Genomic DNA, 26,330 nt, shown 5'->3' with positions numbered 1-26,330 from the left:
TAGTTAGGGTGTGGCATAGAAAAGGTAAGCCGTGCAGTTAACCCTCCTAGAATAGGAGGTTTATTATAAGGAGGGGGGGGGGGGGAGGTGGTAGGTGGATATAAGTAGGATATGTAGCTTAGGAACTAAAAGGCTCATTATGGGTTGGAGAGGAGGTAGTTAAATATATGTGATAGGCAGCAAATATTGAGTAGACAGGCTGCAGTGTCACAGGGCCGTATAGTCATATATATAATCTCATGAACATATTGGTTACCTAGTAGGCTAATGGTATATCTGGCATAATAGAGCTTATTTCTTTATCTTACAAAACTAACATGGTTTATATAGCACAATCAGGGTAGTAACCTAGCAGGACCAGCCCGCACCAGTAGTAGGTAGGGAAACTATATGTCACCGCATAGTAATAGCCACCGCATCCTGTAAAACATGTTACCAATTATGTCTCACATAAACAATAACATACAAACAGTACAACAACTGAGGTGTTGGTGTGAAAAGAAAGATCCTAAAAATGCAGACCATTCACTATGCCCCAATACATAAATATATCTGTTGCGTCACAATTTTGTATAGTATATTAGAGATAAACCTCAGATTATTTGTTTTTTCTTTAAATTTGAGGAGCAGTAAAACATAATGGAAGGCACGTGAGATTGCTTTTGTCACATAAAGTATTAACCTGAGGATTTTAAACATGTAGTAATAAGCCATGTAAATAAGAAAGAGTCCCCCATTTAACATAATTGGATCCTTATATTTGAGAGACCAGCTTAGTGAAGTGGACCAAAATAATGTTGTAAAACATTCAACTAATGTTAATTGCAATGTGAAATGATCTACCTCTTAATGTAGGCTAGTAATGAATTACATCTTTTACTGTCAGGCATACTTGCCTACCTAGAAATAAAAATAACACCAAAATGTAAAGTATAGCTATTAATTAGGCATTATAATGAAAATAGGGAGTATGGTTGTTCCACAAGTTTGTAATTTTTATGCTCTGCTATCCAGACATGGGCCCTATGTCCAAACAACTGGTAAAACAATTATATGTATAGGTGTGTGATTCCAAGTAGTTGTCAACTTAACCTCCCTGAGCTACTTGAATAATATTTTTAATGCCGATTATGCTAATATAGAGTTTTCCAAAATGAGCTATGAACAGTATTAAAAAGATGCAATTCTTCAGAATAATCAAGCCTCCCGCTAGCAGGCCTTAGGTTCCTAGAGCAGGGTTGAAATATATGGAATGGAAATAACCATCAAGGCTGCTCCAGTTGTGACCTTAATCTGACTATATCTCAGGTGTACTCCAAACTCTAACTAAAAGGTCTTATTTTAAGGTAGAATGAACACATGAATGCCTAATACAATGCATAAATCAACTATTAAATCCTGGGATGGACAAAAAGAGTCTCATGTTATATTTCAGTTAGCCAGTCTTACTACAAAACTCCTGAGATCTTTCCATTTGGCAGGGAAATTCTAGCCTATTCTGGTTGTATGCATATTTTATGCTGGGCTGAAGAGATTACCATTAGAGTAAGCACTTGTAATCAATATTTATCATAATAAGCTTATATAAAGGTAAACATAATTTTTGGAATGACGTCATTCACTAAAAATACTTATAAACTCAACAACATATAACAAAGAAGAGGTGATGCACAGCATTACATATTAGCCTATACCAACATCTGGGCATCTCAATGAAAAAAGGTGGGAAGTGTGGTAAACAGGCATACAATGGGAAACATGAGCATAGTTACATGGTGATGCTAATGTAGGTGTGAAACAATAGTATGGCTAATAGTGTAAAAAACATAATGGAACATTTAACTGAGGCATAAAAATAAAGCATAGCATCTAGTACTGAATGCTAGCCAGCTGCAGAAACAAACAAAAAAGATACACCTATAGAGTTCTCTGAGAAGAATTGCAATGAAAGAGTTCAATGGGGCAGCGGCAACAAATTCCACCACCTGGTCGGCATCATCTCACTCCTACTGGACCGGCTCAATAGTGTCCCATAACTTGGTTACATTTTTCAAAAACGTGTGCTAATCAGCCAATGCGTGGCTCCGGGCCATGTAAAGTCCTGGAATGCAAGTGTGATCTTTTTTGTGCGGTCCTTAGGCAGGTATCACATTTTCAGATGTGCGGGAAACTGTTGCAGCCGCAGCAGGGTGATATGGGGAAGAACGTCCTGGGTATGGTCATTGCGATGGATGGTCCCGTCTGTAGGCCCTTTTAGATTACAGTATGGTGGCGGTTGTAGTCCCTGGGGGAATAGCCCTGTTGCGGGTTGAGGGCATCTCTTGATCGCCGATCTTTGAAAAGTTTGCGGCGATTACAACGTGTTATCCTCCATATTTAGTGGAGGCTTCATTGAGTCGCTGACTGCCGCCCCATAAGTAGAGCTAGGACTCCATTGAGCAAACTCACTATACATCTCTGCTGGGAATGCATCTGTGCCTTCCGGATCTTGAGTGGGATTGCTAAATGCTTATTTCACAGTTTCCAAGATTCTCACATGGTGTGCATCCAATAAGTTAGTCAGGGCTGCAATAAATGTGTGCGGCTCCATCTTCCCTCAGACACTAGTTACTGTTTAAAAACTAGAGGTGCAACTTCTTTTCCCGGAAAGTTAACAAGGCCAGGTCAACCAAGTTAGTGCTTGGATATGTGGCGCAGCTAGAAATAGCTGTTGCATAAGGTTCGTTCTGTGTCATTCAGGCGGCATAAACATCACTGGGTTACAGCCTTGAAATAGTCATACGATTGATGTTTCTGCACAGCTGACAGGTTTAGGCTTTCACCTCTTAACATTTCAGCCCAATTATTCAGATTTAGTATGTACTTTAAGCTCTATTTTGGTAGTTTTTGTATGGAGCTCCTTTTTTAAGCAGCCATCTCTATTGGCGGTTGGCTCCGCCCTCGATTTTAACTTATTTTAAGTGTAAAATATGGACACCTTAAATTCATGAGACAGAAAAGCCTTGTAACCCTTCAAATTAGCCAAATAATGATTCTCAGTATTGTTGTAACTGTTTATCAGAAGATATTTCTAGTAATGTGACTAGATCCAACAAATCTCAGTATCCCAAGTAGTATTAAGCATCTAATTGATGTAATTTTTATTTAAATTCAGTTTAAATCTGTGATTTCTTTACATGTTATGATGCAATAACATGGGCGCGATCCGATAAACGGCGTAGTTTGCGGCACAAGCGAGGGAACCCGCGTCGCCCGCAGTTTCAGCTCGCAACTCGAGCTATCCCATATACGGCGCCGTCAGATGCTAAAGTGCCGTAAGTCTGATAAACCAGCGATGTCCAGAAATCTGTGGAAGTACAAATTTCTGGCGTCACCAGTGACTTACGGCACGTTAGAAACTGCCGGCGCCTACAAAACCTGACTAAAGTCTAAATCACCCGCACTGTCTAACACGCCTCCCTAAGATAGCCCGACACGTCTAACCCTCTATCCGCTATCCCCCCTCACTATCCTAACAATAAAATATGTATTAACCCCTAAACCGCCGCTCCCGGAGCCCGCCGCTACCTAATAAAGTTAATAACCCCTAAACCGCCGCCAGCTATATTAAATCTATAACCCCCTAAAGTGAGCCCCTACCCCGCCGCTATCTATTTTAAAATTATTAACCCCTAATCTAATCCCCCTACCCCGCCGCCATCTATATTAAATTATTTAACCCCTAAAATACTAAACTATCCCTACCACTAAACTTAAGTCTAACCCTACAAATAGCCCTGAAAAGGGCTTTTTGCGTGGCATTGCCCCAAAGTATCAGCTCTTTTGCCAGCCCTTAAAAGGGCTTTTTGCGGGGCATGCCCCAAAGTAACAGCTCTTTTGCCAGCCCTTAAAAGGGCTTTTGGCGGGGCTTTGTCACAAAGTAAACTGCTTTTTTGCCTACAATCTACATCCCCCTACACCGCGGCCACCTATAATAAATGTATTAACCCCTAATCTAATCCCCCTACACCGCCGCCAGCTATATTAACTATATTAACCCTAATTATATTAGGGTTAATATAGTTAATATAGTTATTATATTATATATATTAACTATATTAACCCTAATTATATTACCTATAAAATAAACCCTAAGATAGCACAATATAATTAATAATTACAATGTAGCTATGTTAGGGTTTATATTTATTTTACAGGTAAATTGTTAATTATTTTAACTAGGTATAATAGCTATTAAATAGTTATGAACAATTTAACAGCTACCTAGTTAAAATAATTACCCAATTACCTGTAAAATAAATCCTAACCTAAGTTACAAATACACCTACACTATCAATAAATTAAATAAACTACAAATATCTATCTAAAAATACAATTAAATAAACTAAACTAAATTACAAAAAAAAATCAAACACGAAATTACAAAAAATAAAAAAAAGATTACAAGATTTTTAAGCTAATTACACCTATTCTAAGCCCCCTAATAAAATAATAAAGCCCCCCAAAATAAAAAAATTCTCTACCCTATTCTAAATTAAAAAAAGTTCAAAGGGCCTTTTGTGGGGGCATGCCCCAAAGAAAACTGCTCTTTTGCCTGAAAAAAAACAACACAATACCACACCCCAACATTACAACCCACCACCCACATACCCCTAACCTAACCCAAACCACCCTTAAATAAACCTAACACTAACCCCCTGAAGATCTCCCTACCTTATCTTCACCACGGCGAGCAGAACTCCTCATCCGATTCGGGCGATGTCTATCCAGCGGTAAAGAAGAAATCTTCATCCCGGCAATGTTTTTATCCAAGCGGCAGCAAAGTCTTCTTCCATCCGCCAGCATCTTGCATCAAGCGGCATCTTCAATCTTCTCTCCACCAACGTGGAGCATCCATCCCGGCCGATGACTGAGCGTCGAATGAGGTACCTTTAAATGACGTCATCCAAGATGGCGTCCGTCGAATTCCGATTGGCTGATAGGATTCTATCAGCCAATCGGAATTAAGGTAGAAAAATCTGATTGGCTGATTGATATTCAAGTTCAATCCGATTGGCTGAACCAATCAGCCAATCAGATTGAGCTTGCGTTCTATTGGTTGTTCCGATCAGCCAATAGAACGCGAGCTCAATCTGATTGGCTGATTGGTTCAGCCAATCGGATTGAACTTGAATCTGATTGGCTGATTCAATCAGCCAATCAGATTTTTCTACCTTAATTCCGATTGGCTGATAGAATCCTATCAGCCAATTGGAATTCGACGGACGCCATCTTGGATGACGTCATTTAAAGGTACCTCATTCGTCGTTCAGTCGTTGGCCGGGATGGATGCTCTGCGTTGGTGGAGAGAAGATTGAAGATGCCGCTTGATGGAAGATGCTGGTGGATGGAAGAAGACTTTGCTGCCGCTTGGATAAAAACATCGCCGGGATGAAGATTTCTTCTTTACCGCTTGGATAGACATCGCCCGGATCGGATGAGGAGTTCTGCCCGGCGTGGTGAAGATAAGGTAGGGAGATCTTCAGGGGGGTAGTGTTAGGTTTATTTAAGGGGGGTTTGGGTTAGATTAGGGGTATGTGGGTGGTGGGTTGTAATGTTGGGGGGTGGTATTGTGTTTTTTTTTCAGGCAAAAGAGCAGTTTTCTTTGGGGCATGCCCCCACAAAAGGCCCTTTTAAGGGCTGGTAAGGTAAAAGAGCTTTGAACTTTTTTTAATTTAGAATAGTGTAGGGAATTTTTTTTATTTTGGGGGGCTTTATTATTTTATTAGGGGGCTTAGAATAGGTGTAATTAGCTTAAAAATCTTGTAATCTTTTTTTTATTTTTTGTAATTTAGTGTTTGTTTGTTTTTTGTAATTTAGTTTAGTTCATTTAATTGTATTTTTAGATAGATATTTGTAGTTTATTTAATTTATTGATAGTATAGGTGTATTTGTAACTTAGGTTAGGATTTATTTTACAGGTAATTGGGTAATTATTTTAACTAGGTAGCTATTAAATAGTTCATAACTATTTAATAGCTATTATACCTAGTTAAAATAATTAACAATTTACCTGTAAAATAAATATAAACCCTAACATAGCTACAATGTAATTATTAATTATATTGTAGCTATCTTAGGGTTTATTTTATAGGTAAGTATTTAGATTTTAATAGGAATATTTTAGTTTATAATATAATTTAGATTTATTTAATAAGAATTTAGTTAGGGGTGTTAGGGTTAGATAGAGTTAATATAGTTAATATAAATACTATAGTAACTATATTAACCCTAATATAATTAGGGTTAATATAGTTAATATATATAATGTAATAACTATATTAACTATAATATACTTAGGGTTAATATAGATAATATAGCTGGCGGCGGGGTAGGTAGATTAAATTAGGGGTTAATAATTTTAATCAATAAATCATCAAAAAGAAGAGACTGTGTTCAGAATCAAATAATCCCCTGGTGCTTAAAAACGTATATCAAAGCACCCAGTCGTGGGGAAGTTCTCGGTCCCAATTAACTGTGTATTTGTAAAGAACCAAAAAAAAGTCAATATAAAAAGTCACTGGGGTAGGAACAGAGTCCGTTGTGCCTTATGGACAAGGTATGAAATGAAATGAAAGTAAAGTTCCACAGTTTCCAGGTGTCTCAAAAGCCTAATAGTCACGGGTGGCAGTGTTAAATCACAGTATTGCGTCTTCGATCAATTCTTACCCTCCAATCCGATGGTGGGGTGCCTGGGAACACTCCTGTACTTCTCCTCGAGTGGGCGATGAACCCTTTCGGGGGGGTGCAGTCTGTGTTTCCCTTCTCGGCGTATCAGTGGATCCGAAGCAAGGACGTTTCCTCAGTACCTAACCCGTGACGTTGCAAGGCTGGACCAAGTGGTGTTTCCTGGAGGGGGGAAGCAATCCGTAAAGGCAAGTAATAACGGCTCTGTAACCCGGAGGTGGCTTGTGCTGGTATATGGTGCTTAAAGCGGTAAACCCAGCCGCTTGGAAACATAAAGTCAAGAAAAAGAAATAGCACCAATAAGTCGTAGCATCTGTTATGGTAAGAAAATTTTATTGTACAATCCAATGTTAGAGTACAAACAGGGTCACAGTGGAGAACGCCTGACGCGTTTCGCGCATGCGTAGATGCGCTTCTTCGGAGGCTAATTCAAATCTAAATGTGACAGCTTTTTAAACAGGTTTTCTACCAATCATTGCAAGTTTAAATGTGAGCCAATGGTATGGCTGTCCAGTGCAATTATACAAACATCTCTTGGTTTAATAGTAACTGTTAATGTATATTCTCTTGTCCCAAAGAGATATGATTGCTCTGGAGTGTCAGACCTTAAAGATACTAAGGCTCATATCGGATTTGTTATGTATATTTGTGCACAATCTCTGTATTTTTAGTAAGAATATTTATGATATATTATTAAACTCCTTCAGTAACAAGCATTAAAATTCTGGGCATAGATCACTTGTTAGCTAAAACCATGAAAAGAAAAGGATAGATGTGTGTCACTTCTATTACTAATGCTTCTTGAGCTATGCCTATATATTTTCATTGTAACATTTTATTTGAGAATAGGGAACATATGTCTATTCAGATGTTTGAATGTCATTTGATCTCATTTATCTTTGGTTTATTATATTTATATTTATATTTTTTAACGGTGTGTAATGTATATGAATCATACTGTAAATGTTTTATATAATTTCTCATTTTTTAGTTTATATTTAGCAGCAACTTGTCATTATATAGGCATAGCTCAAGAAGCATTAGTAATAGAAGTGATATAGATGTTAATTTATACAAGTATCTATATGTATCTATACACACATCTATCCTTTTCTTTTCATGGTTTTAGCTAACAAGTGATCTATGCCCAGAATTTTAATGCTTGTTACTGAAGGAGTTTAATAATATATCATAAATATTCTTACTAAAAATACAGAGATTGTGCACAAATATACATAACAAATCCGATATGAGCCTTAGTATCTTTAAGGTCTGACACTCCAGAGCAATCATATCTCTTTGGGACAAGAGAATATACATTAACAGTTACTATTAAACCAAGAGATGTTTGTATAATTGCACTGGACAGCCATACCATTGGCTCACATTTAAACTTGCAAATGATTGGTAGAAAACCTGTTTAAAAAGCTGTCACATTTAGATTTGAATTAGCCTCCGAAGAAGCGCATCTACGCATGCGCGAAACGCGTCAGGCGTTCTCCACTGTGACCCTGTTTGTACTCTAACATTGGATTGTACAATAAAATTTTCTTACCATAACAGATGCTACGACTTATTGGTGCTATTTCTTTTTCTTGACTTTATGTTAATAATTTTAATATAGATGGCGGCGGTGTAAGGGGCTTACATTAGGGGTTAATACCATTAATATAGGTGGCGGCGGTGTAGGGAGGGCAGGTTATAGGGCAAAAGAGCTGTTTACTTTGGGGCAAAGCCCCGCAAAAGGCCCTTTTAAGGGCTGGTAATAGAGATAATTATTTTAGGGGGATTAGATTAGGGGTTAATAATATTAATATAGCTGGCAGCGGTATAGGGGGATTCGATTAGGGGTTAATAATTTTTATATAGGTGGCGGCGGTGTAAGGGGTCAGATTAGGGGATAGATAAGGTAGATGGCGGCGGTTTTAGGGGCTCACAGTAGGGGGTTAGTTTACGTAGATGGCGGCGGTTTAGGGGTTAAATATTTTATTAGGGATTGCGGCGGGGATCGCGGTTGACAGGGAGATAGACATTGCGCATGCGTTAGGTGTTAGGTTTTATTTAGCAGATCGCGGTTGACAGCTAGATAGACATTGCGCATGCGTTAGGTGTTAGGTTTTATTTAGCAGCTAGTTTAGAGAGTTACGGGGCTCCAATACTCAGCGTAAGGCTTCTTATGGCTGCCTTTTGTGGCGAGGTGAAAATGGAGTAAGATTTCTCCATTTTCGCCACGTAAGTCCTTACGCTGTATATTGGATACCAAACTGCGCGGGTTTGGTATACCTGCCTATGGCCCAAAAAACTACGGGCGACGGCAGAAATATACGCACGTAACTTCTAGGTTACGCCGTATATAGGATACCAAACCCGCGCAAATATTGGCGTCGCCAGCTTTTGCGGGCGACGATTTTTATCGGATCGACCCCCATATGTTTATGTATTTTTTACATCAATACATTTTTAGAGCTTTTTTTAGTTGGGTTTTTTTTTTTGTAGCAAAATAAACTTAATAGTGACTTATAATTTAGAAAGATACATACTAAAAGTCATATGTGCTGAATAACAAAAAATAACCCCTTAAGGACCGGGCATTTTAGACAAAAACTTCCCAAAATGACTAGAGCATTTTTAGCAGTTTTGCCATCACTACATTTAAACAGAAAGAGAGCCTTTTTTATATTTACCTATCAAAACTATATATTTTTTTAGGAGACAACCCAAAGTATCAAGGGTAAATATACCAAATGATCAAGGGTCATTTTGGTATATGTCATGCCACCATTTCACCGCCAAATGTGATCAAATAAAAAAAATTGTAAACTTTTTAAAAAACTTTAGGTTTCTCACTGAAATTATTTACAAACAGCTTGTGCTATCATTGCACAAATGGTTCTAAATGCTTCTCTGGAATCCCCTTTGTTTAGAAATAGACATATATGGCTTTGGCATTGCTTTTTGGTAATTTGAAGCCTGCTAATTGCAACTGCGCACCACACTTGTATTATGCCCAGCAGTGAAGGGGTTAATTAGGTAGCTTGTAGGGTTAATTTTAGCTTTAGTATATAGATTACCTTCCCACCTGACACATCTTAGCCCCTGATCCCTCCCTGATTCCTCTCAAACAGCACTTTTTACTCCCCCACTCCCCCAATGATCACCCCCATCTTAAGTACTGGGAGATAGTCTGCTATAAATTATTTTTATATATATATATTTTCTGCAGTGTGGGATACCCCCTTACCCCCCAACCTCCTTGATACCCCCCAAACAGCTGTCTAACCCCCCCCCCCTTCTACCCATTTGTCACCATCTTAGCTTGCTGCAATTTAGGCTAATTTAAAAAAAAAAAAAAAATTCAGCAGTGTAGCTGCCACCCCCTAAAATACCCTACCCCTCCTAGACTGATTTCCCACCCTTTTATTCCATCCCTCAATATGACCCCCCTCTCCCTCCTCCCCTCTACCCTCCTTCCCCCTCCCTGCCGCTCTGTTTTTTTTCCATAGCCATAGCTGTCCCATCCGCTGCTTAATAAATCTACCTCTAAAGCTGAATATAGGAGATAATTGAGGAAGAAGTTATTCTACATGAAGATAGTAGCTACTAGTTGTAGAATAATTATTTTTTTTTTTAAATATCTTTATTTATTGAGAAAACCCTCAACGGGTGCGCCACAACAGGTAAATCACATACAGAGATATTCATATTTTACATAGTATTGACATCATAGGATACATATAGTTCCGTTGTGTCCCTGGAGTGGGAAACACCCATGTGGGCACTCTTTTTTTTTTTTATTGAAAAAACTGGGGGGGGGGGGGAGGGAGGGGGGACTGGGGAAAGGAAGAGAGAAGAAGAAGAAGAGAAAGGGGAGGGGGGGGGAGGGGGGATTAGTGAAGAAAGAAGGGGGGAGGGGGAAGGCATTGGAGGAAAATATGGGGATGAGAGATTATATCACTCTCTCAACTGGACATTACAAGAAGGGTCATGCAAACATGTATTTCTTTTCAGAACAAGGTAACTAGGTTCATCTGATATACCTGGTATTCTTTCAAACCTGATAAGTACGATGGGTATGTGGAGAGGAGGAGGCACCCGGTCCGCCCTCTGTGAAACATGATTCAGTCGTTATTCGGGTTTCTCACAGGCCAGTTTCCTTTTAGTCTTTCTGTCATGATATATGTGCTATTAGTAAAGGGTGCTAGTAACTGGGTGTACCTATTGGCTGGCAAGGACAGTAAATAAGGTTGCCATTTTGTACAGAAGGCTTTGATTCGTGCTTCTAGGTCTCCTTTAACATCAGCCTGCTCGATCAGCACCTGTGCGTGTAGGGAGCTAATGAGTTGGGAGATGTGTGGTGGTTTGCTCACGGCCCATTGCCGTAGAATCAATTTTCTAGCTAGCAGTATGGTGATGTTTAATAGGCGGTCATGTGTGGTACTTCTTGTGTGTCCCCTAAGAAAAAAGGTGTCTTGAGCTGTAAGAACTATAGGGGTTCCACAGATCTTTGACAGCCAAAACTGGATTTTACCCCAGTATTGGGCTATTTTCGGGCAGCTCCAAAATAGGTGTTTTACATCTGGTCTAGGTGAGGAGCATTTAAGACAAATGTCCAGCGCCTCTGGGATCCATTTGGCTCGCAGGTTGGGAGTTATGTAACTCAAGTGTATAAATCTGAGATGCATCTCCCTATGTGAGGTTGCTAGTGTGCTTTTCGCTACTAGGTTAAAACTGTCAGTGATCATATCGGTAGTGACATCAGTATCAGTATTTTGTTTCCATTTGGCACTTAAGTGCTGCAGGGTCTCTGCGGTTTTTCCCTCCAAGATTGAACCGTAAATGTATGAGATAGAATGTAGCCCTTGTTTAGTCAATGAGCAGATAGTGTCAATCGGGGTATTGATTTTGTCACAAAGTCCCTCAGAGAGCAACTTCTGCATGTAATGAGTAGCCTGAAGGTATGCGAATGTACTGTGTCTTGGGAGGTCATATCTGTCTCGTAAGTGGGTTAGTGAGAGTATCCTAGTCGTGAGCGGGTCAATTAGTTGTGAGACTGCAGTTAGTCCCCTTTCTCTCCATATGGCAAGGGTTCTAGTGGTCATACCCGGAAGAAAGGTGGGGTTGCCCTGTAGTGGAAGGTGTTTAGGGATTTCAGGAGAGAGTTTCCAGTGTTTGCATAACTTTTTCCAAGCTCTGAGTGGGTCTTTAAATAGGATATTATCTCTGATCTGATCAGGAAGTGTATGTAAGGGAGCATGTGGCAGGAACGCTAAGTGAAGCGGATGTGCTAGCGATCTTTCAAGATGTTCATCATTAAAAACTGATGTACGTGCTAACCACTCAAAGACCAGTTTTGCTAACGTCGCCCAATTATACCACTCTACATTCGGGAGTTTCAGTCCCCCTTTGTCAAAGGGTAGCGCTAGTTTCAGTCTGCTAATTCTGCGTTTCTTCGAATTCCACACAAAGGTGTCAAAAGCGCTAGTAATGTTCCCCAAGTCTTTCCGCGTTAACATAAAGGGGAGCGATGGAATATGGAGACCAACTTAGGAATATTAATGGACGGGTTATGTACGTATAGGAGTAGATCGTCTGCATAGAGTGATAGGTGCATTGAGTGGGATCTAATCTGTAGTGGTGGTATCGTATCTCTTATGTATATAGCTAGGGGCTCTATGGCCAGGTTGAATAAGAGGGGGGACAAAGGACATCCCTGCCTGGTTCCCCGTTCAAGATAGAAAGGATGAGATACTGAGCCATTTACTATTATTGAGGTGCGTGGTTTATGGTATAATGTTTGTATAAGATTATGGAAATTTCCAGTTATGCCAAATTTTTCCATAGTGACCAGGAGGTGGTCCCACTCCACCCTGTCGAAACGCCTTGTTGTCGACAGAGAGGAGGCATGCCTCACCAAGTGTCTCTCGATCGGTCTGATTGTTATCGTTATCTCCCTGTCTCCCTCTCCAATAATGGTCTATAACCGCTAGGGTTTTTCAGATGTTGGCAACCGATGAGCGGTGTTTCATGAAACCGGTTTGGTCTTTGTGTATGACTGTACCTAGTACTGATGCTAGTCTAGTTGCCAAGACAGAGGTGAATAATTTGTATTCATTGTTTAAGAGTGCTATTGGCCTGTAGGATGCTGGGAGCGTCGGGTCTCTACCTGGCTTCGGGATTAGACACATGAGTGCATCCGCGAAGTCAGCTGGAGGCGTGTGTGAGCCCTGTAAGTATGCCGTGAAAGTTTGTGCCAGAAGGGGACTAAGTTCCTGTTGTAAGAGTTTTTAGTATTCGATTGGCAATCTGTCTGGGCCAGGAGTTTTTCCCAATTTGGTCTTTCTAATTGCCTTCAAGATTTTTGACGTTTGAATTGGGGCATTGAGTTTGTCTAGGTCTTCCGAGGTAAGAGTGGGGGGGGTAATTTTATCCCAAAAATGATCCTTGTCGCTCTGCGCGCTTGGGTGAGCTGTGTAGAGTGTGGAGTAGAAATTTAAAAATTCGTTTGTAATGGATTGGGTGTCTGAATGGTAAGCCCCTTGGACTTGTATGGATGGGATAAGGGATTTCGGATTAATCAATTTAACCATATTGGCTAGCAGTCTCCCTGTTTTGTCTCCAAATCTATAGAACCTTCCCTTCCTATGTGTCTGGAAAAGGCGGTCCTGTTGGGCCAGGGTGTCCTCTCTCAACTTCTTCTTCTCGTAGTAGTTATGTCTATGTCTGGGGGAAGGGTGAGTCAAATATTGGTTATATGCCAATGTGACTTCTGTTGCGGTAGCAGTTGCTAATTTTTTTCGCTTGGCGTTATAGTGCGCTGTGAAACTAGTGATTTGGCCTCGCATGACCGCCTTAGATGCTCCCCAAAACACTCCTGGGTTGTTAAAATGTTGTATGTTAAAATTGCAGTAATCCCTCCAATGAGTTTTTAAGTGTTGCCTGAATTCAGTATTATGGTATAAGTAGGTTGTGGGTCTAGGGCCAAGTTGCAACCAGATGGGTGCATGGTCTGAAATTATGATGTCTGAGATGTCTGTTTGCTGTATTTGCGGGTATAATTGTTGGGAACATAAAAAATAGTCAATGCGTGATAGTGTTTTGTGCGTTTTTGAGACACATGTGAAGTCTCTCCTGGTCGGGTGACGGGCGCGCCATGGGTCTATGAGGCCTAGTGAGGTTTTGAAGACGGTTATGATTGACGTCTCTTTTTTCCTTTGTTTAGCATAGATTTTCTCCTGTCGTTTTGTGTGATTGTCAGCCCTACGGTCCAGTGGTAGATCTTGCGCTAGATTATGGTCTCCTCCTATCAGTAATGGTTTATCTGTGTGTATCGTTAAGATGGTCTGAAGGGTGTGCCAGAATTGAGGATTCAATTGATTAGGGCCATATATGTTTACTAAGATGTAAGATTGGTCATTTACGGACAGATCAGCTATAATGTATCTGCCTTTCTGATCTATTGTGATGGGGCGGATTTGTGCTGAAAGTCCCTTTCTGACAAGTATCGCTACTCCCCTTTTCCTTCCTTCGGTGGAGGTGTAAAAGACTTTGTCTACCCATCGGCATTGTAGTTTCGCATGCTCAGGTTCCGTAAGATGCGTCTCTTGCAAAAGAGCGACATCTGCATGTAGGTGCCTCAGGTGCTGTAGCACCATGCTGCGTTTGGCTGGGGAGGTGATACCTCCCACATTCCAGGAGACCACTTTAAGCAAGTGTGACATGGTGTTGACTGGTAGGGGATAAATGTGCTAGGTAGCGAGAAGTGGGTATATAGGTTACGGAATTATACTGTCTCAGGCTATGTAGGTTGAGGATGATGAGGACGTCAGAGTGGGGGTTCGGAGGTAAACAGTGAGGTGTGTCAGAGCAAGGCAAGATGTGTGAAACTGAAGTGAGTATTGTAAGGGGTAGTTGTGACTTACTATCCAATCGTTTCACCTTGAAGTGTCCGGGCGGAATCCGGGTGCTCCTCAAATGATCTGGGAAGGTAGAACAGTACAATTGTAATAAATTGGCAAGTTTAACAGCAGCATTATATAAGGCATATTGCAAGGAATTAGAAAGGGGGAAGGAGAAGGAGGGGTAGCATAGGTCAATCATACTTAAAGTTAAGTGAGCGAGGAAGCATTCATGGAGGAGATGGTTAATTAAGTTTGAACCTAAGTGACATTCAAGCATAAACATTTCTGAAGATGTAGTAACAACATTGGGGAAAGAATCCAGGCCGTTAGGAAGTAAATACCTAAACAGCAGGTGTCCAAACTGGGAACTTTTGGCAATTTGGCAATTAGCAACATGTATAACATAGTGGGCTGGAGGGAGGGGAGAAGGGAGAGGGTAGAACAAGTCTCTCCTACTCAGAACTGAGAAGCTTGAGTAATGTCCATGGATTAAGTGGGAGATTGACTCTAGTCTCTTATGGAATTGAAATAGGGACAAATTGGGAAATGTAACAGTAGTAAGAGAGGAGAGCAACACAATTAGAAACATAACATTTGAAAACAAATACTTAGACTTAAAGTTGAGTAGGATCAGCGATCTTAGTGTCCTAACTTCCATTTTATCAAATGGATAAGATGAGGTGCAAAAGGTTGGACTGATTGTCCCTTTCAGCCTTCTTCATGGTGGGCTTCCGTGTCAAGGAATTCCTGCAGTTGTTTCGGGGTCGTAAAGAATCTAGCACCTCCAGGTGTCGCCAATCTCAGCTTAGCAGGATAGAGAAGTGAGGCCTGACGGCCCATGGAGTGAAGTTTAGAGCAAAGGGGGGCAAACTCCTTGCGTTTTCTAGCCACCTCAGCAGAGAAGTCCTGGAAGAGGAGGAGTTTTTGGCCCTCAAAGAGGAGGTCAGGTTGAGATCTGTATGCTTTCAGGACTGCCATCTTCTCTTGATACCTGAGCAGCTTGAAGATAACCTGTCTCGGTTTTTGATTGAGCCTGGCAGGTAGATGATCAGGCCCAATTCTATGTGCTCGCTCTATATCTAGAGGCATGGTTTCTTGGTCCATCTTCAGTAACTTAGGAAGCGTGTAGGCTGTAAACTCCAGAAGGTCCTTGTTTTTAATTGATTCTGGGACCCCGACAATTCTCAGATTATTTCGGCGGGATCTATTCTCGAGGTCTTCGAGTTTGTCCTGTAGTGAGGAGTTCTGGCGTTCTAGTCGTTGTACGGCTATGGAGGAGGTGTGCTGAGAGTCTTCTACATCAGATATCCTCTGCTCTGCATGTTGGAGTCTGGTGGAGTATTGGCGGATCTCAGTAGTGAGAGTGTCCATTCCCGCCTGCAATGTGTCCATTTTGGGGAGGAAGAAAGCTTTAAGGTCTTGAAGTAAGTCTGGTGGTGGTTCTAGACTAATGTCTCTGTGAGCTGGAGTGGATGGTTCTGGTTGTGTCTCCGTTGTTTGTTTCTTATTTTTGTCTGATGCTTTCTGTTTGCCTGTCATGATAGGAATGGCTTGTGATGTTGACACTTTGAAATACTTGTCCACTTTCATAAGGGTTGACGTAGTGCGTCTCCTCTTTGTGCACGGGTGAGGGTGTCCCCTGGAGTAGGGCCTGAGGCAGCTGGAGAGGTAGCTACTGCAGTGATTTTCCCAGCTATGCAAGGAAGTATGTCTTTTCTGTTAGATAGGGTCACCTTTTGCTGGGCTTATATTGTATTAGTAAGAGATGCTGGGAGTTTCACATAAGGATTGGGCTTATCTGTCAAAGGTGCCTTTTTTTAAAGAGTCTAAGGTCTGGAAGTGTCTCTGATACTGTGTGCCTTTTTAAGCTGCGCAGCTCCTATGTTTCTTTTGCTAAGGTGTTACTCTTATTGTTTGTAGAAGGTTGGCTGCCCTGGAAAACAAACCCCAATCATCCGGTTCACTAGCAATGTTCCCCTGAGCTCTGTTAGGTGTCCCAGCAATGTGGGAGCAGTGTGGGTGGACTGCACATGTGCAAATGTGAGGTGAGGCCTTCTGTTACTGAGGTCTGGCAGAAGGAACTACAGTAAAGGGTTTGGTGCTAGGCAGCTGTGAATCTGTCTTTGCTAGTAAATAGCCTTGGAGAACTACTGTAGGTCCAAATCTCTTCCCCAGGTATGGGCATGCAAAAGTCCCCGCTCCGTAGCCAAGGGCTCATGCAAAGCAGTCCGGCAAATAAACAGTAGGCCTTGGGGCTGGTGAGGCCGAGTGCGACTGGGATAGTAGCTGCCTACCCTGTTGTAAACACTATCACTGCCAGTCTTGCTCCACACAGCTGTCCACCGTCACCCGAGTACAGCCCGCATAAGTGCAAAGGGGCTCAAGGCAGGCACTCCGGTTGTGTAAGAGACAGTTCCTGCAGGGTAAGTAATCTGAAATGGTGCTCGTGCTGAACAACGGGTGATATGTCGTCAGCGTGGTGAAGTGTCTTCCGTGTGCTCACCGCTCCCTGCTCAGAGGTAGCCGGTGTCTCCGGCTCAGTATGGAGCAGATTAGATAGTTAGGGTTTAGAAGTTAAGGTGTAACTTTTGTTTTTGTGTCCAAGATGGCGGGCGCTCGCGCACCATTAACTATGTCCAAAGTTGCTTCACGGTAGTGAGGGAGGCTTCCCTCTCGCAGTCCTCTGTCTCCACTCGTTCTCTGACAGCTCCAGATCGTTTTCCTCGATCACGGAGGTAAATTGCGGGTCTATAACAACTTATTGGTGTTTGTGAGTAACGGAGCTCTCGTTCCGTGCTGCTAGTTGCTAAGCCCGCCTACCGGAAGTCGTAGAATAGTTATTTAAGTTCACTGTCTGATTCTACAAACTGATATCCTGCTTATGAGACTTATAAACGTTGAACTTTGATCCAAAAACACATTTATATTCACTAGGACAATTTATAAATCTAAATAAACTGTTTTAAGCTTACTATTTTCACTTAATTACACTGACATTTGGAATATTTGCACCACAGCTAGTAAATATTGTTTTTAACTCTCCTGAGAAATGAAAAACACATCTCTAGTTCCCATGTCAGTTTTGTTGTTGTTTAATTCATAATACATTGTTTTTTTTTACAGTCTGGTTACATTGGTGTATTTCATAGTAATACACTATTGTATGTATTATTTATTATATCTATTTATGTTATGTTACACAATGTTATGATGAATGCTATGGTTTTAGAATATTTCTAATACCTGCAGGCCAACCTTTCCTTTTTCCACCTAGGCTGTATATTGAGGTTATTTAATTAAGAAATGCATATTATTTTGTATCTGATGTCATTTAGCTTATACAGTAAATTATTTTTAATACAATGGAAATATAGGGTATAATGCAGTCAAACCATCAGTGACAATGGTTAAAGGAGAATGCAAGTGAAACAATGTTATCATGGTAATATAACATCTACTGGAGTCATTGTGTAACACAATGAAGGTGGTGCACCAAATGGACCAAGCTAATCTAGAGCACCTTGGGGTTAAAACTTGTGATCATTGGCTTAAAATCAATAAAACTGATTTTTTTTAATATATAATAAAAAAACAACAACAACAACAACTTGCAACAACAATGTAACTCAACAATCAAAGAATTCAAAGAGATTTGTACTTGCCCCTTGCAGGTTGTGAGTTTAGCTCCATTATAATAAATGGAAACCTCATATACGTCACAACAATTTGCTCAACCAATTTCACTGTGCTTTTATTTACATCATTATTGTTTTTAATTTAAATTTAAACTAAATATTTATTTTCTTATATACAGTATGTTCTGATAAACCTGTTGCTGCAAGGGTAATTTTGGCTATTCTAGTCCAGAACAAATAATATAAATTAAAAATAATACAAATAAATAATAACATAAAATAATTTAAAATAATATAAGATCAATTAATAATATATAATATAATAAAATATATTATACAGTAATAAAATAATTAATATAATATAATATAGTATAATATAATAATATATAAAATAATCAATTGGAGACATTTTTCATCTGTCCAGTGAGACTACTTTGCCATAACAAAACAGACATGAAAATATTTGACAGTTATAAACATTTACATAAACTGTTTTCAAGGTGTGTTTTCTTTTATACAGGTGGTGAGAGTCCAACATCAATTACTCCTTGGGAATTACTTTTCATTATCACTAGGAGGAGGCAAAGATTGCCAAACCCCATGAGCACTATAAAATCCCTCCCACCTAACACATACCTCTTTCTTTTCTTTGCCTCTGTGGGAGATGATTTAAGAATGAAGATGTGCATTTAATTCTTCAGAGAGAGGGTTTTTCAGTCTAGATTGAGGTCTGGTTTCCCATTTGAGTACAATGCTAGTTAGTTAGTGTGGGGTAGGGTTTGTGACTCTTGTTTCACCTCATTGGAAATTTTTCAGAAATCTTTCATAGTTGGTCGCAGGGACTTGTCTTTTGCCTCCTTTTATGTATCTACAATACACTCCTATTCTATACCCTCTGCTTCAGTTTCAGTACTGGCTGTCTGCTGCGTGTTTACTAGTGGACAAGTGTCTATTGATAAGTATTATTTAGACATTCTATAGCTATGTTATGGGTACTTTTTAAGTATATATATATAAGAGGGGGACTGCACTCACTTGATTTAGATAGATAAAAAGTTGTTTATTTCATCAGCTTTTTTGCCGTGCTTAGTTTGTATTTTTTGCATCAGCCTTTGGTTTTTACGCGCATCCAGGTTCGTATGTTGGGTTAACGCTTGTCAGGTTAGCAAATGTCCCTTTAGTTTTATTATAGTTACTTTTGTGCATCGGCTGGTTTACACATGTCTGGTTAGTGCACATACGTCCTTGGCTATGCACATGTAGGGTTTTGGTGCTCTAAACACCTTATAGCTGTTTTTTTGTGCATGTATTCCTCTTTCTGATGAGCAGTATACGCCTTTTGGAAGTAATGTTAATGGCTCCTGCATTGCAGGTCGGCTTAGTGTGCATTGTACCTGTGAGTTTATTTAAAAACTACTTAGGAGGGGGTAAGAGATTTCTATTCCTCAAGAACTTTTTAAGGGGTGTCTATTGCAATGCTTTGTCATATGTTATAATGGAGCAGTCTGATTCTGTCCCTAAATCTATCTAAGTTACTGACTCCCCTGAACACCTTTCTACCATTATTAGCTGTGTTTTTTTTTAAAAAAAAAAAAAAAAAAAAAAGCTTAAAAAAAAAAAAAACAGACACACTTAATGCTGTTTCTTTGGTTATTAATGAAACTCTTTGTTTCGTTACAGGTGAATGTTGATAATGCTTCACCTACTGTGATTTTTTTTTCTCAAGGCTGCAGTTTCTGACATGCTGATTGCTTTCCTGCCTTCAAATAAGTGTAAAAGGTCAGTTCAGATTTTTACCTTCTACAAGTTCTATGTCCCCTGAAACCAGGGATACTGCTTTGTCTTCACATAGTGAAGTTTCCTCTCGTGATGAGGAATCTTCAAAAGAATAAGATAAGTAGAAGAATACAATAACAATACCCTGAGAGAGAGGAATGTGTATCCCTCCTATCAGGCGGTGCTGGATGTGAGCATACATTATAAATAAATGAAAGGACAAGAAAGGAGCATTCCCACAGCACTCAATAAGGGCAAACATTAAAGGGACAGACTACAACAGAATTTTTATTGTTTTAAAAGATAGATAATCCCTTTATTACCCATTCCCCAGTTTTGCATAACCAACACAGTTATATTTATATACTTTTTACCTCTGTGATTATCTTGTATCTAAGCCTCTGCAAACTGCCCCTTTATTTCAGTTCTTTTGACAGACTTGCTGTTTAGCCAATCAGTGCCTGCTCCCAGATAACTTCATGTGCACGAGCACAGTGTTATCTATATGAAACACATGAACTAACACCCTCTAGTGGTGAAAAACTGTTAAAATGCATTCTGAAAAGAGGTGGCCTTCAAGGTCTAAGAAATTAGCATATGGACCTCCAAGGTTAAGCTTTTAACTAAGAATACCAAGAGAACAAAGCAAAATTAGTGATAAAAGTAAATTGGAAAATTGTTTAAAATTACATGCCCTATCTGAATCATGAAAGTTTATTTTGGCCTAGACTGTCCCTTTAAGTACTAATCATTTTAGGTCTCAACCCACATGACAGAATAACATATAAAACTTAACGTTTACTAAAGATAAGAAATATAAAATAAAAATAAAAGACTATTAAAAGAAATTAAGATTCCATATACATAGGCATGTGTGGTCTAAACAACAATTTTAGTCATAAAATCTCAAAACCCATCAAAAAGAGGCAAGATATCAGACAAGTACAATATGGGTAACTATCTCCATTGAACTGGGTCACATGAAACAAAAGGCCCCTAAATACAGACTATCTGTGACTCATAAGCCTCCCAAGGGAGCATAATAGTATGGCGATCTGCTATACTCACGTGTGATACCAGTGCAATTACTTTTGAATTAAAAAATCAGAGCAATATTACCAAAAAAAAAAATGATATCGCTGAAGACCCTTGGCCAGGACGGGACCATGACAGAAACACCTGATGAATGTTTCGCACTGCTGCTTGGTCAAAGGCAAAGTAGTTCTGTTTTTTACATGTAGCCAATTAGAATCAGCTCCAGTTTCAACCACTCATCATAATTAATTAATTACAGTCATATGCTTTTAAAATACACGGGTTGTTAGGAATACTATTTTGTATCCATTCTGCATTACTGAAATTGATTAGTTGGCGAGTTTCCATTTACATATGTAACGAGTGAAACATTATATCCATAACTTGAGTCTATATATGCGTACTCTGTTTCAAGGCCCCGCCTTACTACACTTCTTTATATTGTGAATGAATAAGGGATCATCCCTTATGAGCCAATCCAAACCTGGAATCTCTGTCGTAATGACATTACCAGTGGCGTCACTAGGGTTGGTGTCACCCGGTGCAGTAAGTTATGGTGTCACCCCCCCCCAGAAAGCAGACACACACAAAAACACAGGCACACACACATACAAACACTCAGACACACGTAAAAACACACTCAGATGCACACACAAACACTCAGAAACACACTCAGACACACACACAAAAACACTGAGACACACACAAAAACAATGAGACACACACACAAAAACTCAGACACACACACACACAAAATATGTAAACTGCACTGCATTAATTATAAAGCTCATGCCTAGAGCTGCTCCCTGGCTCAGCAGAGCATCAAATGAAACATAAACAGAGCACTCTAAAATAAACCACTGAAGAAAAGGTTTAGGCACGCAAACTATGAAAATTCTGCTCTCAGACTCTGTTCCAAGTCTGTCAGTGCTCAGCCCCAGGCTGCGTGCCTACAGCTTTTATGGCCAATCGCCTCTGCACTCTGCCCACCCCCGGACCCCCGCCCTCCCTTCCTACCTCTTCAGTGTGCACTTAGTGTACCGTGACCGTACCAGTCTGGTGGGCATCATACGTGGCTCCTTCACTTTAGAGACAGTGTCAGACAGTCATGCGGTGCCAGGCATCCCCCTCATGATTTCCCAGTTCCCGTTTAGAGAGACAGCACAGCAGTGAGTGACTCCACTGCTCCACACGTCACTGAGCAGTGAGCACAGATAGGCAGGCAGGTTTAGGCTAGCAGTCCCCAGTCCCACTAATGTTCACAAATGCCGGCCCCTCTTATAAAAAAATCTATGCATCTCTAAATGTATTTCTTTGAATTTCAATAAAATTAAAAAAAAAAATTAGAATTTTTTTTGTGGTGTCACCCCCTGGAGGGTGTCACCCAGGTGTGGCCCACACCCCACGCACCCCCTAGTGACACCACTGGACATTACCCATGTGGGGCGAGGTCCCGGATAGGATAGATGAAGAATCTTGAACTGATGTTGAGCTTGATATTTCCCCTTTTTTGTTTAAAGTTGAACATATACGTTCTTTTTTAAAAGAGGTTTTAATTACTTTAAGGGTTAAAAATCCTAAAGATTTGATGATAAGCCTTGTAATTGTTTAAATTCAGTTTTTATGACTGTTGTTAATCTCCCTGAGGTTTTCCTAATTTTGATGCTGACTCTGAAAGGATTTCTAGGGGATGATCCAAGCTAGGTTATTAATTTACTCCTTCTGTGAGGGGAGTTATATCCTTTTGCTGCTAATGTTGATTTGTGGGAAACTGTTCCAAAGCTGGATGTGGCTTTTTCTTCTCTGGCTAAACATACTACTTTTACTTTGGAAAACAGTACTTCTTTAGATAGAAAATGAGTGTAGTTTCATATAAGGGTCTTTTTACAAGCAGGGTATTGATCAAGCCAGCTATTTCTATTGCTAATATGGCTTCTTCTTCAACTTACTGGTTGTCTAGCCTTTCAGAACAGCCAATTATTTTTGTGATGCAGTCCTTGCCAGGAAGGCTTTATGGCTTAAATCATGGTCCGCTTATATGGTGTAAAAATCCAGATTATTATCGCTCTTCTTTCAGGTTAAGAAGTTGTTTGGGTCTATCATATCTAATGTTACTGGAGGTAAAGGGGCGTTTCTTCCTCAGGACAAACAGTACAGATGGAAATCTAAAGCTTCTAATTATTTTTGTTCCTTTCGTCAGAACAAAGAACAAAACAAGTTTGTAAAGATGCCATCTTTCAATATAGAAACTATTCTGCCTTTTCTGCCTTTCGTTCAGCAAGGTCAATCTATGTCCACAATAGATTAAAAGGGTGCTTACCTTCATGATCCAATTCACAGAGAAAATTTACAGTTTCTGAGTTTTGCCTTCCTGGACAAGTATTTTCATTTTTTTGCTACAGCTCCAAAAATGTTAAAAAATGTGTCCTTTTGTTTGTGATCAGAACTCAGGGTAATTTCAGTGCTTCCATAACTGATCGACATCTTACTTCAAGCTCTGTCTTTTTCTTTAGCAGAATCTCACACCAAACGACTCTTGTTTTTTCTTCAACAACATGGTTGAAGGATCAATTTTCCAAAAAGTTATTTCATTGCTCAAACAAAGGTAACTTTTTTTGGGATTTCAAATAGATTCAGTCTCCATGAGTCTTTCTCTAACAGCACAGTCTTTCTCTAAGAGAGAAGGCTAAAATTTGTGTCTGCTTGTCTGAACTTTCAGTCTCTCTCTTTCCCCTCAGTTGTATGGAGGTTCTAGGTCTTATGATTGCAGCTTCAGATGCATTCCATTTGCTTGTTTTCATATGAGACCTCTTCAGCTTTGTATGCTTTGCCAAATATATAGAGACTATACTCAGCTCTCTCAGAAGATATGTTTGGATCCCAACACAAGTCAGTCTCTGACTTGGTGGCTGGATCATAATTTCATTATTCAGGGGGCTTCTTTTGCTCAACCTTATTTTGGGGGCTTCTTTTGCTCAACCTATCTGGACTGTGATCGCTATATATGCAAGTAAATAATGTTTGGGAGCTGTTTGGGGGACTCTTAGGGAGTTTTGGATCCTTGGGAGGCAAGGTTACCTATAAATGTTCTAGAACTCCATGCAATTTTCAGTGCTCTTCAAGCTTGTCCTCTGTTGAAAATAAAATCTCATCTCCGTTTTAAGACTATGTCAAAGCAGTGTATTATGTCAATCATCAAGGGGTATCTATCAGCTCCCTAGCCATTTTCTCATGGGCAGAAATCAATTCTTGACTTGCTTCTGTGATTCATATTCCAGGGGTGAACAACTGAGAAGCAGATTTTCTCAGTCATCAATCTCTTAATCCAGGAGAGTGGTCTCTTCCTCAGATTGTGTTCAATCAGATTGTGGAACTTTTGGGTCTTCAAGAGATAGATCTAATGGCCTTTAATTTGAACAACAAACTATGCAGGTACTTTGCGAGGTCCAGGGATGCTCAAGCAGAGTTAGTGGATGCCCTAGTAGTTCCTAGGTCTTTCAAGCTTGCTTATTTGTTTCCGTCTCTGGTACTTTAACCCAGAGTGATTTCCAAGATAAGTCTAGAAAAAAATCTCAGTAATTCTGATTGCCCCAGCTTGCCCAAACATGCGGCTAGATTACGAGTTCTGCGTTAGCCTTAAAAAGCAGCGTTAAGGGGTCCTAATGCTGCTTTTTAACACCCGCTGGTATTACGAGTCTGACAGGTACAGGTGTACCACTCACCTTTCTTCCGCAACTTTTCCATACTGCAAATCCCCTTACGTCAATTGCGTATCCTATCTTTTTAATGGGATTTGGCTAATGCTGGTATTACAAGTCTTGGAAGAAGTGAGCGGTACAGCCTCTACCTCCAAGACTCCTACCACATATAAAAGTCAGTAGTTAAAAGTTTTATGGGCTAACACCGGAACATAAAGCTCTTAACTAAAGTGCTACAAAGTACACTAACACCCATAAACTACCTATTAACCCCTAAACCAAGGCCCCCCCAAATCGCAAACACTATAATTATTTAACCCCTAATCTGCCGACCGGACATCGCCGCCACCTACATTATACCTATGAATCCCTAATCTGCTGCCCCTAACATCGCCGACACCTACATTATATGTATTAACCCCTAATCTGCCGCCCCCAACCTCGGCGCCACCTAACTACAATTATTAACCCCTAATCTGCCGACCAGACATCGCCGCCACTATAATAAATGCATTAACCCCTAAACCGCCGCACTCCCGCCTCGCAAACACTATAAAATTTGTTATTAACCCCTAATCTGCTGTCCCTAACATCGCCGCCACCTACCTACAATTATTAACCCCTAATCTGCCGCTGCCACTATAATAAATATATTAACCCCTAAACCTAAGTCTAACCCTAACCCTAACACCTCCCTAATTTAAATATAATTTCAATACATCTAAATAAAATAACTACAATTAAATAAATTAATCCTATTTAAAACTAAATACTTACCTGTAAAATAAACCATAAGATAGCTACAATATAACTAATAGTTACATTGTAGCTATCTTATGATTTATTTTTATTTTACTGGCAACTTTGTATTTATTTTAACTAGGTAGAATAGTTATTAAATAGGTATTGGCTATTTAATAACTACCTAGCTAAAATAAGTACAAAATTACCTGTAAAATAAATCCTAACCTAAGTTACAATTACACCTAACACTATACTATCATTAAATAAATTACCTAAACTACCTACAATTAATTACAATTAAATACAATAAACTAAATTACAGAAAAAAACAAGCACTAAATTACGAAAAAAATAAACACTAAATTACAGAAAATAAAAAAAATTACAAGAAATTTAAACTAATTACACCTAATCTAATCCCCCTAATAAAATAAAAAAGCCCCCCAAAATAATAAAATTCCCTACCCTACGCTAAATTACAAATAGCCCTTAAAAGGGTCTTTTGCGGGGCATTGCCCCAAAGTAACCAGCTCTTTTACCAGCCCTTAAATGGGCTTTTTGCGGGGCATTGCCCCAATGTAATCAGCTCTTTTACCTGTAAAAAAAAAGAAATACAATAACCCCCCCAACATTAAAACCCACCACCCACACACCCCTACTCTAAAACCCACCCGATCCTACCTTAAAAAAACTAACACTACCCCATTGAAGATCACCCTACCTTGAGCCGTCTTCACCCAGCCGGGCACCACTGGTCATCCGATGGGGCAGAAGAGGACATCCAGACTGGCAGAAGTCTTCATCCTATCCGGGCAGAA

The sequence above is a fragment of the Bombina bombina genome, chromosome 3 (genome assembly GCF_027579735.1).
Source record: "Bombina bombina isolate aBomBom1 chromosome 3, aBomBom1.pri, whole genome shotgun sequence".
NCBI classification, from domain to species: Eukaryota; Metazoa; Chordata; class Amphibia; order Anura; family Bombinatoridae; genus Bombina; species Bombina bombina.
The sequence above is the reverse complement of the archived record's forward strand: the minus strand, read 5'-3'. Positions refer to the sequence as shown.